Source organism: Triturus cristatus, chromosome 2_1 (genome assembly GCF_964204655.1).
Source record: "Triturus cristatus chromosome 2_1, aTriCri1.1, whole genome shotgun sequence".
Taxonomy (NCBI): domain Eukaryota; kingdom Metazoa; phylum Chordata; class Amphibia; order Caudata; family Salamandridae; genus Triturus; species Triturus cristatus.
In genome coordinates, this window is record NC_140581.1 from 45,717,375 (window position 1) to 45,734,998 (window position 17,624).

Here is a 17,624-nt window from a genome sequence, read left to right on the forward strand (position 1 = left end):
GTTAGCTTGAGTCAGTTGAGGTCCTTCCTCGTCAGGTGCTGGTACTCTTTTTGTATGGCTTGCATGAATCCAACTAGGCAAGCCCACACATTTTACTGCTGTTGTTGTAACCAATATAACCTGATATGGTTTTTCCCACCTGGGTGCTAGGCATGATTCTCGAGTGTGATTCTTCACACCTACCCAGTCACCGGGATTCAGATCATGCGCTTGGTTCAGCTGCCTGGCAACTGCGTCTTCTCCCACCTGTTGAGAGATAGAACGCACTTGGTCAGCCAACTCTTTGCAATAATCCAGTACCAAATCATCAGATATATTCAACAGCTTGTGTCCTGGTATACATGCTTGCCTCATTGCCCTTCCCATGAGTATTTCATGGGGACTCAATCCGGTATTTTTGTCAGGAATACTTCTGAGTCCCATCAGAACAAGAGGTAAAGCATCAGGCCACTCCAGTGGGGTGGATGCAAACACCTTTCCCAGTCTTGACTTAATTGTGCCATTCAATTGTTCTACCACTCCAGAAGCCTCTGGGCAGTATGCACGGTGCAGTTTTGTTCAATTTTAAATGTTTCACAAATTAATCGGAATATTTCATTATTAAAATGAGACCCTCTATCTGATTCAATAGTTACTGGAAAATCGAATCGTGGCATCAGTTCTCTCAATAGGAGTTTGGCCACTGTCAAGCTGTCATTTCTCCTGGTCGGGTATGCTTCCACCCACCGTGAAAATAAACAAACTATGACAAGTGCATATTTCAATCCTCTGCAAACAGGTAACTGAATGAAATCTATTTGAAGTCTTACAAATGGACCTTCTGCCTTTCCAATTTTTCCCATACTGATCCGTGTTTTCGTGCCTGGATTCATTTGTTGACATGTCAAGCATCTCTGGCATAGACTCTCTGCTACATTCCTGAACTTTGCATTAAACCAATCTTGTCTAAAGAGTCGAATCATAGTATCCCTGCCTATGTGTGTGTCTCCATGATACATCCTAGCCATTGGTGCAAGCATACAGTCTGGCATTACTGGTCTGCCATCCAAATAGACCCATACACCATCTTCTGCCCTTTTCTGACAATCTATTCTTTCCCACTCATCTCTTTCCTTAATTTCCGCCTCACCTTGTAGTTGTCTTACTTCCTCCCATGTTTTTAATCCTGAGAGTAGCATAAGTTGGCAGCTGATTCCACATGTTTCAATTTTCTTATTTACTGCAATTTTATATTTGGTGCAGTGTTGGGCAACCTGGTCAGCATATTGGTTACCTGCTGTCACATGGTCATTTCCTGACTGGTGAGCAGCACACTTGACCACTGCCACTTCCTTTGGCAATTGTATTGCCTCAATCAATTCCTTTACAAAATTTCCGTTTTTTATTGGGGATCCTGAGGAAGTCATGAAATCCCTCTGCATCCAAATCTGGCCAAAGTAATGCACAACCCCGGAACCATACTGGCTATCAGTGTAAATGGATACTTTTTCAATTTTTCCCAATTTTGCAAGCTTTAATTAAAGCAATCAATTTGGCTACTTGTGCAGACTTGACTCCTAGTAAATAGGATGCTTTGACTATTCCTGCCAATGTACACACAGCGTAAGCAGCAATCAGTCCTTCTTCCTCATGACGTATACACGAGTCATCTACAAAGAGCTCATGTTCAGCATTCTTCAAGGGCTCTTCATGTATGTCTGGACGGGGTTTGGTACTGAGTTCCGTTACATCAAGACATTCGTGTTCGACTTCATCTTTCACTTCTTCTTTGTACGCATCTGGCAACAAGGTAGCTGGGTTAAGAACAGTACACCTGACTATTGTCACGTTTTCAGCACCTAATATGATTCTCTCGTACTTAGTCATCCGACTAGGGGTAAGTTACTGAGTTTGAGGCCTTGTTAAAAGAATCTCAACCAAATTTGGGACGTACACCTTTACGGGATGTCCCATCACAATGGACTCGCTTTGTTCTAGACTCCTGCATGTGGCGGCTACAGAATTTGGACAACCAGGCAATGCAGATGCTACAGGGTCCAAGGTAGCAGAAAAATATGCCACAGGATTTCGCATTAGACCATGTCTCTGTGTGAAGACTGAGAGTGCAATATTATCTCTCTCGCAGCAGAGCAGTGCAAATTCTTTTAATAATCTGGCATACCTAAGGCAGATGCTTCACACAAACAATTTCGTAATTTCACAAAGGCTTCCATGCTTTCATCATCCCACTCTATTGGATCTTTTGCTCTCTTCTTGGTCATCTGTATTAAGGGTTTGGCTAGTACACTACAATCCACTGCCTGCAATATCCTATGACACCAAGGAACATCCTTATTTCCTTTTGGGTTTGTGGTAATTGCATTTGTCTTATTGTTTTTATTCTTTCAGAGATCACTCTTCTTATTCCTCATTCTATTTGATGTCCCAGATATTTAACTCTGGTTTTTCAAAACTGCAATTTTTCAGGGGATACTTTATGTCCACCCTTAGCCAAATGGTTCAACAAAGCAATCAAATCAGTAACACAGTCATCTATTGTATTTGACGCGACCAATAGGTCATCAATATACTGCACCAGGACTGACTTTTAGGTAGCACCAAAGTTTCAAGACACTTTTTAAAAATATGGTTAAAGATTGAAGGACTTTCAGTATACCCTTGAGGAACGCGATTCCAAACATATATACGATCCTCAAATTTGAAAGAAAATAAAAACTGACTATCAGGATGCAATGGAATGGAGAAAGAGGCGTGGCATAAATCAATTACAGTAAACCATCCATGGTATCTGGTACAAAATTACTGCTAGGTTTGGTGCTACAGGGCAACATGGTACAACAATCTTGTTGATTTTCCGCAAATCTTGAACTACCCTATATTTCCCATTGGGATTCTTGATGCCAATCATGGGTGAGTTACAAGGACTACTCATTATTTCTTTTAAAATACCTTGCTAACCATTCGATCAATCTCTTCCGCAACACCAGCTTTAATTTCAGGACTCATTTTGTATTGTCGAGGATTTAGATAAACTGCACCTTCCTTTACAGTCACTTTTATTGGATCTATATTTGCCATCAATCCTACTTCCTTTCCCGTAAAATCCTACACTTAAGGATTTACTGTTGTTGTGGGTGAGGGGAGAGGTCCTCAGACCATACTAGATGTAATACTTTTCTTTAACCTTATTGTTCTATGTTCCCGCCCCTTAATTTACTTTCCCAAGCTTTATTTCACATTATGATCAATACATTGAATGCAATTTGTAGATTTTCTCCTTCCTTTTACAGATCGATCGGTGAGGTTCCCAGGAAATTGTTGCTAGTGTGGCCTTGGCTGAGTTCCAATGGTGTCATCATGGTTCCGGGCAGGGTTGAATGCGCTTGCGCACGAGTCATGTGGGGTAAGGATTTCAGTCATCCTCCGAGGCCCAAATACGAACTATTAATAAAGTCAGAAAGAGACATGTTAGAATTTCAAATAAAATGGTTTCACTGTATACCACTTATCGCTACTCTATTCCCATTTACTTTTATAAATCTTTCGCATTAGCATTTAGTAGACTTGCAAGGTTATAGTTGCGCAAAGCATGCGCATTACCATGTGAATTTCAAGCAACCATTTTGGAAGCAACTGCGCAGCTGCAAAGATTACCCTCCAAGTGAGAGAACGTCATACTACGTAGATGCATTAGACGCATGCGCAGTAAGAATTCTGTATTTTTGACGGCCATTTTAATGTCACTTGGATTACTAGTTAGAAATACACATAGGTAAGCTTCCCCTTGATTCAGTGTAATGAATGTAATGCATATTAGTATTTACAAAACATGTTTATAACAGTATTACAAGTTATTTGAGAGGATTGTATTTGAGCAAGTCTCTTTTATACAAGACTTTGCTCCATCAGTACCACTACAGGTGAAAGGGTACAGAACTCTGGAAGGGGGTGCAGGGGGAGGGAGTACCTGCCTCCAGCCCAGGTTCAACTTGAGGGTTTGGTCCCTCTGTTGGGAGACCAGTTGTAGGGTAGAAATCCTGAACTGGTGGGGAAATTGTGTGGGAGAGCTGATACCAGCATCCTGACAGTTTTAGGTTCTGGGGGTACCTCTCCTAGGAGGAGGGTGAGGAGCCCCAGAAGGAGGGGTAGGTGGAGGAGAGCCTCTGGTCAGCCTGAGGGTGTAGACCCTGGGTTGAGAAAACAGTGGCAGTTTAGAGCTGCACTGATGAGAGGTAGACTGGAGAAAGAATACTATGTACTTGGGTTACCGTCCCCACTCGTTGAGACGGCAAGGACCAGAGATCCCTGGATGGCCTGCGGTAGCCACAGACAGATAAGGACTCCCAATTGGTTAGCTTAGTTGGTCCTGAGAGCAGAGACAGAGGGATCCACATGGGTTCAGATTGGCGTAGATCTGGAATGTGCCCCTGCAGTTGCGGGCCAGGGTTAATGTTCTATTGCCTCAAGCAGGGAAGCCCATCTCACTATTGATTAGTTTACCCTGGCTTTAGGCTGGAAGGGGGTTATGTTGGACTTGGCCCTTTTTTCAGGGTCATCCCAAAACTTTTTGCCTTCCGCCTGTATTTTTTCTGACCTGTTGTTGGTGGTTTTATGACTCTGGGCCCTTTATCACTGCCGATCAGTTCTAAAGTGCAAGTGCTCTCTTTGTAAACTTGGTAAGATTTGTCTAAACCTGTTTGTCATATTTAATTTACTTGTAAGTCCCTTGAACAGCGGTATCCCACATACCCAGGGCCTTTAAATCAAATGCTACTGGTGGGCTTACAGCGCTGCTTGCGCCACCCACCGAAGTAGCCTTTGAAACCTGTCTCAGGCCTCTGCCACTGCAGGGCCTGCGCGCAGTTTACTGCTGCAGTGACGTGGCATATAAAGTGGTTGCCACGTCCAAACTTCCCTTTTACTATATATGTCACCCTTAAGGTAGGACCTAGCTAGCCCTATGGGCAGGGTGCTGTGCAGGTAAAAGGTAGGCCATGTGCCTTAACTGTGTAATGTGTCCTGGTAGTGGCAAACAACTATTTGGTTTCTCACTGCTGTGAGGCTGCCCTCTCATAGGGTTGCATTGAGGGGTTTACCGATGTGTGCTTCAGTGGTAATTTCTGATCAGAGAGGGGTAGCGTGACCGTGTTTGGTATGTTTCAAAAAGTAGTGATAAATCCCGCTTATTGGTGAAAGCAGATTTATTATTACAATTTTTTAAATGCCACTTTCAGAAGTAGGCATTTCTGTGTGCTTGTGTGTCTTTGTGCCCTTCCTGTGTATTGATCCTCTGGTTCAGACTAACAGGGGAGAGGGGATATGCATTCATTGCAGCCAGTCCCGAGGGGGGATGTTGAAGTTTGTCCTGCCTTTCCTGGGTGACTCAGCGCTAGGCTTAATAGACCTTGGCTGAATTTAGAGAAGCAGGAGGAGTTTTCCCCTGCACCTGAATAGGCCTGGTCTGCATTTGGAGTGGTAGGAGGAGTAGCACCTGCACCTGAAGAGGGATGTGCCTGCCTTCTACAATGCTAGCTCCACCCCCTGTCTTGTGCCTGGGTCCTGGGCTGAAAATGTGAATGGGGGTGTTGTGTTCTTGAATAGTGGTTGAAGTGCCCCCCAGCTCAAATATTTTGGTACTATAAGTAGAGGGGCTGTGACCCCATGAAGGAAGAGAAGAAACTACATGAACTGCACCTGGGCAGAGAGCTGCCAGGACGAACCACCATTGAACTGGACTGCTAAAGTGCTGACCTGCTACCCTTTGGGCCAAGAGACAGACTGCCACTCTGACTCCAGACACCCCTGTGCTGGACTGCCTGTGCCCTGTTACTTGTACCACCAGTGCCCTACCTCTAAGGAAGCAGTCACTCTGCAAAATGTAGTTACTCTTGGGGTATGTACATGCTGTCTGTTTGCAGGTCGGGCCTGCACACTTTGGGGTGAAGTCGCACTAAGTGGTCAAGACATCTCAATCCAGACTGGACTTCTAGATTGAACACAGTGATCCCCATAAGGGACCACTGACATGTTACACATGGCTAAGCTTCATAGTGTCCCACACAGATCATGGACATCACTGGGACAAAGTGGGTTTGTTGCAATAGAGAATTGAACATGTACTGCCAACACAGGTTAGAGGCCATGTTCAGAAATAATAGATGAGAATCGGATAAGAACTGCAATATTTGTCATGTATGCGCGTAGATGAATATGTACGTAGCACATAAATATTTACATAGCATTATGTTATATGCACTTACAGATGGGCACCAAGAGATGGTACAAGAGCTTGGAGAGAGCGCTTGACTTTTTCGCACATTAGGTAAGCAGCATATTTATGATTGAATGGAGCACAGGTGCATTATGGTTTTGTATGTTATTTAGAGGTCTGATAAAAGTAACATTACCATTTCTCCACAGTTTTACGATCCCGTCTGAAAAGAACAGGGACGTTGAACAACGGTCCACACAGTTCCAGTGGTGGCTTGTATATTTTCTCTTTCTCACCTTAACCACATTCTGCAGAAATTTTTATGTCACATTTTTCACACTTTTCCGCACTCTGCCCTTCATTCACCTACACTTCTACGCTCATCTTCTGAGAAAACACCTCTGCTCCTCCCCTCGGGGATTTGTAGCCCACACTAAGGTGTGAGGAGGGAACCCATATGATGAAGCATGTCACCTAACTGTGAGTGAGGGTTCTAGTGAGGGTTCTAGTCCTGAGGGAACTCTCTCTCCCTTTGTCCTTACATAGCACTCGTTCTTCATTCTCTTTCCCCTCTGTCCTCCACTTACACATAGCCAGACGCACTTCTATGTGATTTATACTCATTCTAGGGTTCAGTACCCCCTGGCTCTCACAGATCCCACAAGATCCTAAGTGCGTCGATGAATAATACAATGCAGACAGAAGTTCACTTCGGACAAACCACAAAGAATCTGCTCTGCGGACTTACCATCCCCAAAAGAGTCCTTTTTAACTCTCTTTTTACCCATCTCACAGAAAAACAGACCAGTGAGCGCCTAATAGAACGTCCTGTTCAAGGCGCATGTGCTATTTAACCTAGGAAATGTTTTCAAGAAAATGCTTATCACCCAGCTCCAGAGTTGTTCCTGTTAATCCACACCTCTCTCCACAAGCCCAGAAGGCAGAAAGAGGTGTTTGTTTCCCTTCTACTCCAGCCCCACAGGATCAAAAAAACACATCTGCATTCCAGGCAGCCCAAGCCCCGCAGGAGCTGCCTTCTCCAGTTCTGTTTCATATAGGTACCCTAATACAGGCCCGGGTAATATCATACACCCTTCACCTACATTACCTCCTCTACACTACACAGTAACAAACCTTTTAGGATTGAACCTTTACCTAGTTCTAGTCCTGGGTGCAGAAGGAGGGTTTTTCCTGAACAATAGTGTCTTATAACCTTAATCAATGGACTCATACCTTATGAATGAATATTCATTAGGATTATTGGAAACCAGGCAGGGGCTACACCACCAACCTCACCATACCTACATACAAGGTTCATCCTATAGATACGTTTTGGATAAATACAGCACATCTTGCTAGAGTTGGTAGAGGGAACCAGGACTTCCAGGCCGACACACTGACCAGAGACGCTGAGGATCCTGCATGCAGCTGCTCCAGCTGACAGTGGTCTAAACACATCCCTTGTGGGGTGTCCAACTCGAGACCAGGACGGGTTCCTACATTCTCACACTTCAGGTAATGGGGTTCGACTAAAACCTAGAGGGATTCTTGGCTTCACACCTACTCACATGCTAGGTACACTTAGGTACATCTAGATAGACATCGTAGGAGTACCCGCTTTCTTTTATCATGCATTTTATATTCATATATGCTTTTATCATTATTGCAAAGTGGTAGAACTGTACTATCCTTTTATATTCATCGTACTGCTGAACATGTATATCTGCTACTGTTGTTGCAGCACATCTATTTTACACTAGAAGAACAACTGTGCAGTAAATTCTTATTGTAACGCGCCCAAATGTTTCTTCTGTGTAACTCTCTGAGACCGAATAAGTGAGCACGAGTGACTGAGTGAAAAGTAATACATTGTTTCCACAATCCTGGGGGATCAGGGTTATCATGTTCTAAGGATGCCAGAAAGTATTCTCTTCCCGGTAAGAGAAGATTCTAGTGGCACTCTGAGCTAGCTAATGCAAACAGGCTTACATATTCGGTGGGGGTGCTCAGTTGCAGTCTGCCACCAAACCCACTGTTCATGTTATCCGAACGCGCAGATTCTGTATAGGAATATATAGGAACTACATGACATGGCCCCTCCAATGTTGGTTGGGTACTTATTTATCAGTAGAAGTTGAGTAGTTCAGTCGTGCTAATTCTCAGAGAACCCTACTCACAAAACGCCAGAGACGTATGGAGTGGGTGGGCACAAATTCAGCCACAGCTAAGTAGGCAAAACATCCTATTTATTAGCTGTTGGTTATTTCAAGCTTGAAGGACATAGTGTTCCTAAAATTGTGCAATACAACCTTATCTTAGTTCCCTTGAACAAATGTCTTTGTTACACAAATGACTGAGGGCGAAAATAACCCAGTAGTGGATCTGCACCTCTCAGCAAGGAGAAGAAGATATGAACGCAATTCCAATTGCAGAAAAATTCAGACATAAAATCACCCTGAAACTATTAGAAAATGGTTTAACATCTAGGGGTGGCATAGTAGACTCCATGATATAGGCACACAGATCTAACAAAACAGAGGTATTTTATTCATGGTTTACATTCCCAGCAGCAGATGCAAGAACACACACATTTCACTGTTATACAGAGGGAGATGCACCAGTGGAATATGGTCTGTTCGAGGACATATAGGTTCCACTCATGTACCAGGAACATTTATACTGGTTTAAAGGCGCCCTACCCCACGTAAGAAACAGAGTAAGATTAGGCCCGCTCAGAAGAGAGGGGGCAATATGGCCGATATAAGCAGCATACACATCACATCCTGACATTGACACAATGCCACAAGGAGACTTACTCATACAACACAAAGATTTAATTAAAATTTACAGAAACATGACACAATTCATCATGAGGACTCTCACAGTCCAACCAGCAACTGTTGCTAAAAATGGAACTCAATCTCAGGGTACAGCAACTAAAATCACACCACAAACGTTACATGCGGTAATGGGCAAAATGCCCACCAAACGTGAACAAATGCCACTTTGGGTAGCTCAGAAAATAACTCAGCTCGAGGCAGTATTCCTGAATACTACCCCGTTTGAAAAACACAGAATGCTAACAATCTGCTTGCCCATGGAGATAACACCACAAATAGAGGATTTCACCTTTTGGGGTACAGTCTTTGCTGCCATATATACCAGGACACATGGTATTCCTTCATTAGCAGTGATACCGGATGTATTAGACAAATACAGAACAAGTACGGAGCAGAGCCTGCTCTGAACTTAGGGATGAAGTTACTAAATAACTATGACCAGGTATCATCCATAATACTAGCTAATATTAAAGGAGAAGCAGCTTCAGTGGCAATACACCAACGCCAAAGGGATTTCACTCCGTTGGATCAACTTCACGAACTGCCCAAAATAATTGAAATTGCATATGCAGAATTAGGCAGAGACAGTTTAGGTGGGAAAGCTTCAAAACCCCAACTGATGGGTAGTCCTGAGAAGGACATTTCCAAGCAGACACTTACATCTTCCAAAAAGAAGTGTGGTAATAAAAAACAACAAAACTTGAAAGAAAAAAGATCTCAATCATGTGGTAGATCTCCTCTACAGGAGCCCTCTAAAAAGAGGTGCAAGCTCAGGAATAGAGATAATATTAGGAAACCTGAAATGTATCTGGATACTCATACATGTTTCTCTCGTTCCTTTCAGGGCTCGATGAGAAAGTCCGAGAGAGAAGGACGGTCAGAACACAAAGAAGAGCGTACAAAGTCCAGAGACAGGCAACACGCTCAAGACTATACTTCTAAAAAAGAAGAAAAGCCAAAATCAAAACCTCAGTTTAAAAAGAAGAAAGTTGCAGGCCTGAAGATCAGACATGCCCAGAATTCTGAGGACACAACTTCTGAACGGGGAATGGGCTCAGACGATGCTAGACAGGGTGGCAGAAGTAACTGGTGGCATTTCTGGTGAAAGCGTACTTGAATGATTACATCACGGTGGAAACACCAGATACGAGGGTGAGCGTCCCACATAAGTTACATGAAATAACACTCCAAACGGAGGAGGACAAGCCCAGGAAAGTTAAAGGTCTCCTTTGGGAGAACCTGTCATCTGGTTATGACATCCTATTAGCTCAACAAGATTGGCCGCCAGCATTCGTTATGGAGTGCCCTAAGGGAGAAACTGTAATTTTTCTATCATTTTCCGACCTCGTTCCCATTCATTTTAAACATGCATATGCACGGGAGTGGGCAGTTGCCCTAGCTCCTGTATTATACAAAAATCATGCCGGATGGGATGAGAATTCAACCCACCACGTGATCCCGTTAAAAGTTTCACCAAATGCAGAGAGGCAATATCCAATAAAGCAAGAAGCTAAAAAACAGGTCAGAGAGATCTTAGCTCAACTTGAATATCAAGAGGTCATTGCAACATGTACCTCACCGATGAACAATCCTTTGTTTCCCGTACCAAAACAGGACAACACATATCGTCTGGTTTTAGATTACAGACATTTAAACACATGCACAAAGACATTAGCTCTCCAAAATGCAGACAGTGCCTCACTGATGAACAACATTGTGCGGAAGAAATACAAAACTACACTTGATATCTCAAATGGATTTTTCTGCCAAAATATAACACCTGAAAGCAGGTATTTGACCGCATTCTCAGCACTGGGGTCCCAGCGACAATTTTGTTGTCTCCCCCAGGGGCATAAGAACAGCCCGGTGGTACTTTCAGCAAGTTACTCCAAATTTTTGATGAGGAAGCATTGTCCTATTAGATGATATTTATCTGACGGACAATGACTTAAAAAGGCACTTTTCCAGGGTGAGCACAATAATTATGGGATTCGCCTCTGAAGGCTACAAATTTAATTTAAAAAAATCAAAAATTGCCCATCTCAATGTCCTATTTTTAGGATATGAACTTTCAAGTGAAGGGAAAATCTTGGCAGCTAATGTTTTAGAAAAGTGTGCGCTGCTCCAAACTCCAAGTTCATTGAAAAATTTACAATACTGGGATGCCTACATTTTGGCGGGACATACATTTTGGATTACGCAGAAAGAGTAAAACCTTTCTATGACTTAATAAAACCTGGCTTCTCAGTTAGACATTGGACACAGGAACACACAAACATCCTACGTTCACTACAAGCAGACATGATAGCTTCCAAACACTTACAGACACGCGGAAATGTACGCAACTCAGTGATAACGGGTCAATGCGGGTGCACTTACTTAACCTTCAATAAAGGTGAGACGGTACCAATCACTTTCAAATCACATCTATATACAAACGCAGAAATGCGTTTCACTTCAAAAGAGAAAATCCTAACATCAGTTAAGACCGCTGTAGCAAGAGAAAGAGCACTGGCTCAGGGAAAACGCATAATTGTCGTAACCCCTGTACCAGCTTTAGAGGCTGTTACAAAGGCTAGCATTCCAAATGCAAAAGCCTTACATTCGAGATGGGTACAATGGGATAATTCTCCTACTGCAACAGATGTTGACTACAGATTTGATCCAAGTCTAAAAACACAAGCATTTCTGCAATGCGGACAAGAATATCCTCTACTGAATAAAATCTTGCCTCTAGATCAGCATGAATATATTATTTACACTGACGGATCTGCTCAACCGGCCATAGGGAGTAAGCAACAATACAGCGCAGCATGTGCTATTGTTAAAGGTCGCATGCGGGATGGAAAGTTCCATTCAAGTTGCACCAAAACGCAATCTCAGAGACTGCATGGCTCAGTTGGCAGAGTTAAAAGCACTAATACTAGCACTGGTGAATACGGATCACAAACTCCCCACACTGATAGTGTGTGATTTCTTTTACTGAGTACACTCAACCAATGAATATTTACATCATTGGGAACAAAATGGGTTAAAAGACGCAAAAGGTGGCACATTTTAAGCATAAAATGCTACAGGAACAGGTAGTGGAGTTGAAAAACGACGATGGTGATGGCGTTCACGTTGAAGGGAATTCATTGGCTGATGAAGCCGCAAAGGGGGCTGTATGCACAGCTTCCGTAGCTGCAATCACTCGTTCAAAAACGAGGATAGATGTGGTGATTATGGTTGCTGTCATTGCTTCACGAAAAGGCAGCTCAGCAGTATCGATATGCTCAGATTTCTGGAGTGAGGGACAGGGTAATACCAAATATGGATCGTTGGCAAGGTTTAATTATTGCTGCACAAGAGGGTTTGAGCTCTGTGCATACAGGCGTTACAATGACTATTTCATTTTTGAAACAGCACTATTGGTGGCCAGGTCTAACAACTAAAGACTATGGGGTCCATTAGGATGGCGGGCGAACTTGAGTCAGCCCACCACCCTAGCGGTGCTGGGACCGGCTGCCAGTGGTGCGGCAGTCCCGCACTTCCAATTAGGATGCGACCGCCACCATGGTGGTCGCATCCCGCATATACAACATTGTGGCGGGCGGTGCTGTGGGCAGCACCCACCACAATGTAGTAAATGAAGTTGTGCATTGGCATGCACAACGTGACAGGCACTGTGCGGTGCCTGCCACCTTGTGCATGCCAATTTAGGGGGGTACCATGGTTACCCCAAAGTGCAGGTCCCCCACCACCCAACCCCCCCGGGGGCCCACAATGGGCCCCCAAAATGTTTCCCACATACCTTTCCATGGTGGAGTCTCTGCCATGGAAAGGCATTACAGCCCCAACATCATAATGTGGATGGCAGTGCCTGCAAGGCACCGCCATCATATTGTAGGCCTTTTCCGTCCGGTGACGATTGCCTACCGGCGGAAAAGCAGCGGAAGATCTTTTTGTCTGCTGCGGTACCCCTGCAATTCTAATTTGTGGGGGGTAAAAGGCCGTCCGATGGGGTGTTTTGGCGGGTGGACCGCCATGCTAATAGGCCCTCTAGTCTTGAAATGTGACATCTGCCAGCAGATGAAAGACTCCACCATAACCCGCCCGGCTCAGACACCATTATTAAAATCAGGCAAACCTCTTGCTTGTGTGTTTCTGGACCACTGCGGCCCCTTACAATCTGATGGGGCTTACAAGTATATCATGGTTGCAGTGGATTCATGCTCAAGAATCCAATGGGTATGGCCTCAGCGCTTGGCTGACGCTCGAACTGTTATCAAAGATTTGCGAGTCTTTATAGGGACATATGTAGTTGCCACATTTCATTCTGACCGTGGCCTGGCATTTAGCTCTCAGGCTTACAAAGAGGCCATGGAAAGTATGGGTGTTCCATTGCGGTCCTCCTCTTCATACCATCCTGAGGGAAATTCTGTTGTGGAGAGGAAAAACCGGGACCTAAAGCAATCTTTAATGGCTAGGGTATTAGGCAAGGGCGGTAGTTGGGTCAATAACTTATATGGGGTACAGAGAGCCCTCAACAACCAGCCAAGAAGTTCTCTAGGGGGTGTCACTCCTTACGAGGTCCTATTTGGGACATTCATGTGGGTACCTGATCTTGATTGTAAAGGCGCAGTGGCGGATGAGAAACAATTTGATATCCATGATTGTTTGGCTGTTTTACAGGCTCTAAATGAACCCAGCAGACAACAAAGTGACGTCCACATGAAACAGACCGCCACTGGGGAAGTAAAGGCAGTCACGTCAAGACCTGTCTGGAACCCAAAAGTCAGGGATCTGGTCAGACCAAAAAAAATTCGGACCATCATACATAATGCCTGTACCTGTCCTAGCAATTCAAGGAACAAGAACTGTACTTTTGCCACCTCTTGCCGGGAAAAAGGAGAAAAAAATTTTCTCAAGTGACTTAATCAAACCACACTATGTGGCCGAATCTAAGCAGTAGGCCTTGTGGACTCTACAGTAGCAGACGCCCTCGTCTCGCTACAATTTAAGAAGTTCAAACAGAAAGACTAATCACGTTTGTAGAGCCTCCTGTACGGAATGAAGGACTATGCAACAATGCTATGGAACTCTTTCCCCTTGAACCCGAAGTTCGACTTCAAAACCAAAATCCAAATAACACACAAGTTGCAATTCGACCAAATACAGATGTCTGCATCAACATGCCTCGACAAGAGCAAAATGCGATTTCAACAAATCCCGATGCAATTCCTACAATTGATCGAACTGCTTTTGGCTACTTCATAAACTTTGATAGAGTTTCTTTGGATCCAAGTGAACCAGACACAATGCCAGCCAAACAAACACGCAAGCAGCAATTCAAGGACTTTCTGAACTTTCTCAAAAAGACTAACCTGGTATCACCTTGGGTAGAACTCTAGGTAATTACTGGGATACTGTTCTTTCTTTTCTGGCAAAGCTTAGTTATAACTTTTAGCATGCTTATTAATGGATGATACCTCCAACAAAGTTCTACAGCCCAGCAAGCTAGTCTGATTCTGAAGCCACATCAGTCATCACATCCTGAATAAAGAGACTTGTCATCAGTGAACATTACAGCAGTTCTTATACCGGACAGTATAGTTTGGAACAAGGTTGATTACAAAATATTCAGTCCTACTGAACTTTTAAAAATTTCGAATGTATTTAAAATTTCATTGAGTGATATCATTACCTCCAGTACATTTTCTGATGATTGGGACTCTGCAACCGTTAATAACATGTTGTCTGAGTTAGAAAAAACTGTGGCATTACCGAACACTCAGATTTTAGAAGGTACTTCAGACTATGACACTTTGTACTGTTAGCAACATTATGGTCATCATTTCCTGCACAAATCTATATCACCTAGAAATGTTTTTGAGTACCACCAGTGGGACCATTGCCCTACACCACCAAAAAGAAGTTCACACACATTTTCACAGAAATTGTCATATTTTTTAGTGTTTAACACGACTGACCTGATCTCAAATTATTATAAGGTTACACCGACATTGGCACTGAAAATTATACTGACAAACACCAAACAGATTTACTCTGCTTCCTTTATTGCCCAATTGTTTGAACAGGGTTTTGACTTATGGAAGGACACAATAGACTTAAAATCAGTCTGTGGTTCTAGGGACTGGCAAGTCCAGGGAACAGTAGTGCTATTTAGAGCATGCCTTATTCCACAGCAGATTATATTTCTAAATGACACTGTGCAACAGACATCCAGTCTTGGATTAGCCAAGAACAAGGACCTGAACACACCTCGATTTCCAACACCATCACAGATGGAAGGGTGGCAAAATTCGACTTCACAAGAAAGGGCAACAATAGATGACATTTTACAGTACAATAGATCAGACCCTAATTATAAAGTATGGTTGGTTTGGCCCTTAGTCACTTACAGATCTCAGAAGTGATTCTGAGATAACACCGAAGGGTTCAGTATCAATAGGCAAGATCCATGTTTTGTACAAAGGGATCACCCAGGGGTAGTGCATCCTACAGTGTTGGGAAGTTGTGCCTTGATTGACTAGAAACCTCAACACTCACAGTAGTGAAACAACGCTTATCCTTACTCACACAAGACATGGATCTTAGGGATTTTTTACTAAGTCCCAGGAAACCCCGTCAGAAACGTTTCATATATGCTGGCATTTATGCTTCCTATAATGAAATTTGGAAAATATCCCAACAAGAGGCCGCAGAGAGAATACAGGAAATAGACCGTATTAACTTAGAGAAACCTCTTGCAGTGGAAGACAATGGGTTAACAACATTGAACTCCAGGATATTTTCCTTAGGCAACATTGTATCTTCTGTGATAGACATACTGGAACAGGATTTTGCCATATTACAACACGGGCAATCTCAGTTACGTTCTATTATTCTATTATTCTATTATTATGTTATTAAGCTGGACGCTACAATCTTTGCGTGCCTTGACGATTTATCAAAAGTATGTCTCTCTTTTCTGAATACACTCTAACACATAAACAGATGGAAATGGCACAAAGGGAAGCAAAATATACAATGCTGCGTATTGAAAATCTGTATAGATTACCATTCACGGTAGCAGAATCTCCGTCTACAGAATGGCTAATCCATGGCCACATAACTCTACCGGTCACAAATTTTCAGTTACAATATTGTCTTGAGCAAAGGCAAGCGGGCAAATATGAAAAAATGGGTAAGGAATACATTAAGGAATCGTGGGAGTTACCATACAGATTTCGATGCCGGAGTGGGGATCGAGAAGTGTTTCTAAGTGGTATTATAACTGCAAGAACGCTTTGAGTGGTTCTCTCATGTGCCAGGATATGGGCTTGTAATGTGTCGGTAGAAAACTTGTCTTGCCACATGAAAGGGACTCCAGTGGTCGTGATTACTCCGGTATTCCAGCTGCTCTCGAATGGGAGTTACTTGATGCTGAATGAGCAAGGTTGCTGTGGGATGCTTCCGGGCATTGCCTATCTGGTCACTGTGAACTCCAGAGTTACTTGCTGTATGCAAGTATTGTTTCCTCCCAATGAATACAGGGAGGTGTCGTTATGGCCTTTGTAGAATGTTTCCTTTATGCAATTTGATACTTTGAGAAGATTGAAAGCAATGCTTTTACAGCAAACTGTACCCATAACCTCCGCTTGAGAGACCTTTGATCTTCAAATCGCAAGAACCTCAACTGAGACACAGGCACTTTTACATACAAATTTCCCCTTTCATTTCGCAGAAATGATGGTTCGTATCTTTAATATGTCTGATAAGAGTGGTATTGTACACCTATCCAAGGGAGAGGAGTTGGCCTAACGGCTAGGGCGCTCGACCTCGGATCTGGGGAACTTGGTTCGAGTCTCGGTAATGACGCTAAACATCCTGTGATTCTGGGCAAATCACTTAATCTCCCTGTGCCTAACAAAAAATGAATGTGTGTCCTTATGTAATGTAACTAGTGCTATGTAAAGCGCTCTGATACCTGATTGGATTCGGGTCAAGTTCGCGCTATATAAAACTCTGCAAAAAAAAAAAAAAGAAAACAATGTAAGACCATAGGGTCAGGATTTCTAAGCACCTTTCAGACAATCCTCAGAGTTATTCCAAATTTCATACACTCCGTATTGGGATGCATTTTTGGAGGTCTTCAGCTGATCCTGTTCTCTATAGCAGGAATACAGATTGTCATTTTTCTGCTACCCAATGGACGGCCCAATCACTAATGAGATGGCAAAAGCACTTCTGGAGCGGAAATACCGAGACCGCATGGTACAACATCTGGGCACACCTCGCCCGAACTGAGCACCTCTTGGTTCCTATTGTTTAGACCAGTCTGGATGGACTGCATCTTACCTGTTTTTCGATGCCTGTTTTGCGGTGAAGAATGTGTGTTGGATCTCTGTCTGACACGCCTGCGGACTTGAATACCAGGCTGGAACCCCTGAGGGTCCATGCTCTGCAATGTCCCAAGCGTATTCCCATATTGATGGCTGCATTCCTCTAGAACACGCAGGTGCCTTTTACAACCGGGTTAAGCATCAGCTCTTCCACTAGCACTCAGGTTTCTACAACAGCACTGGCTG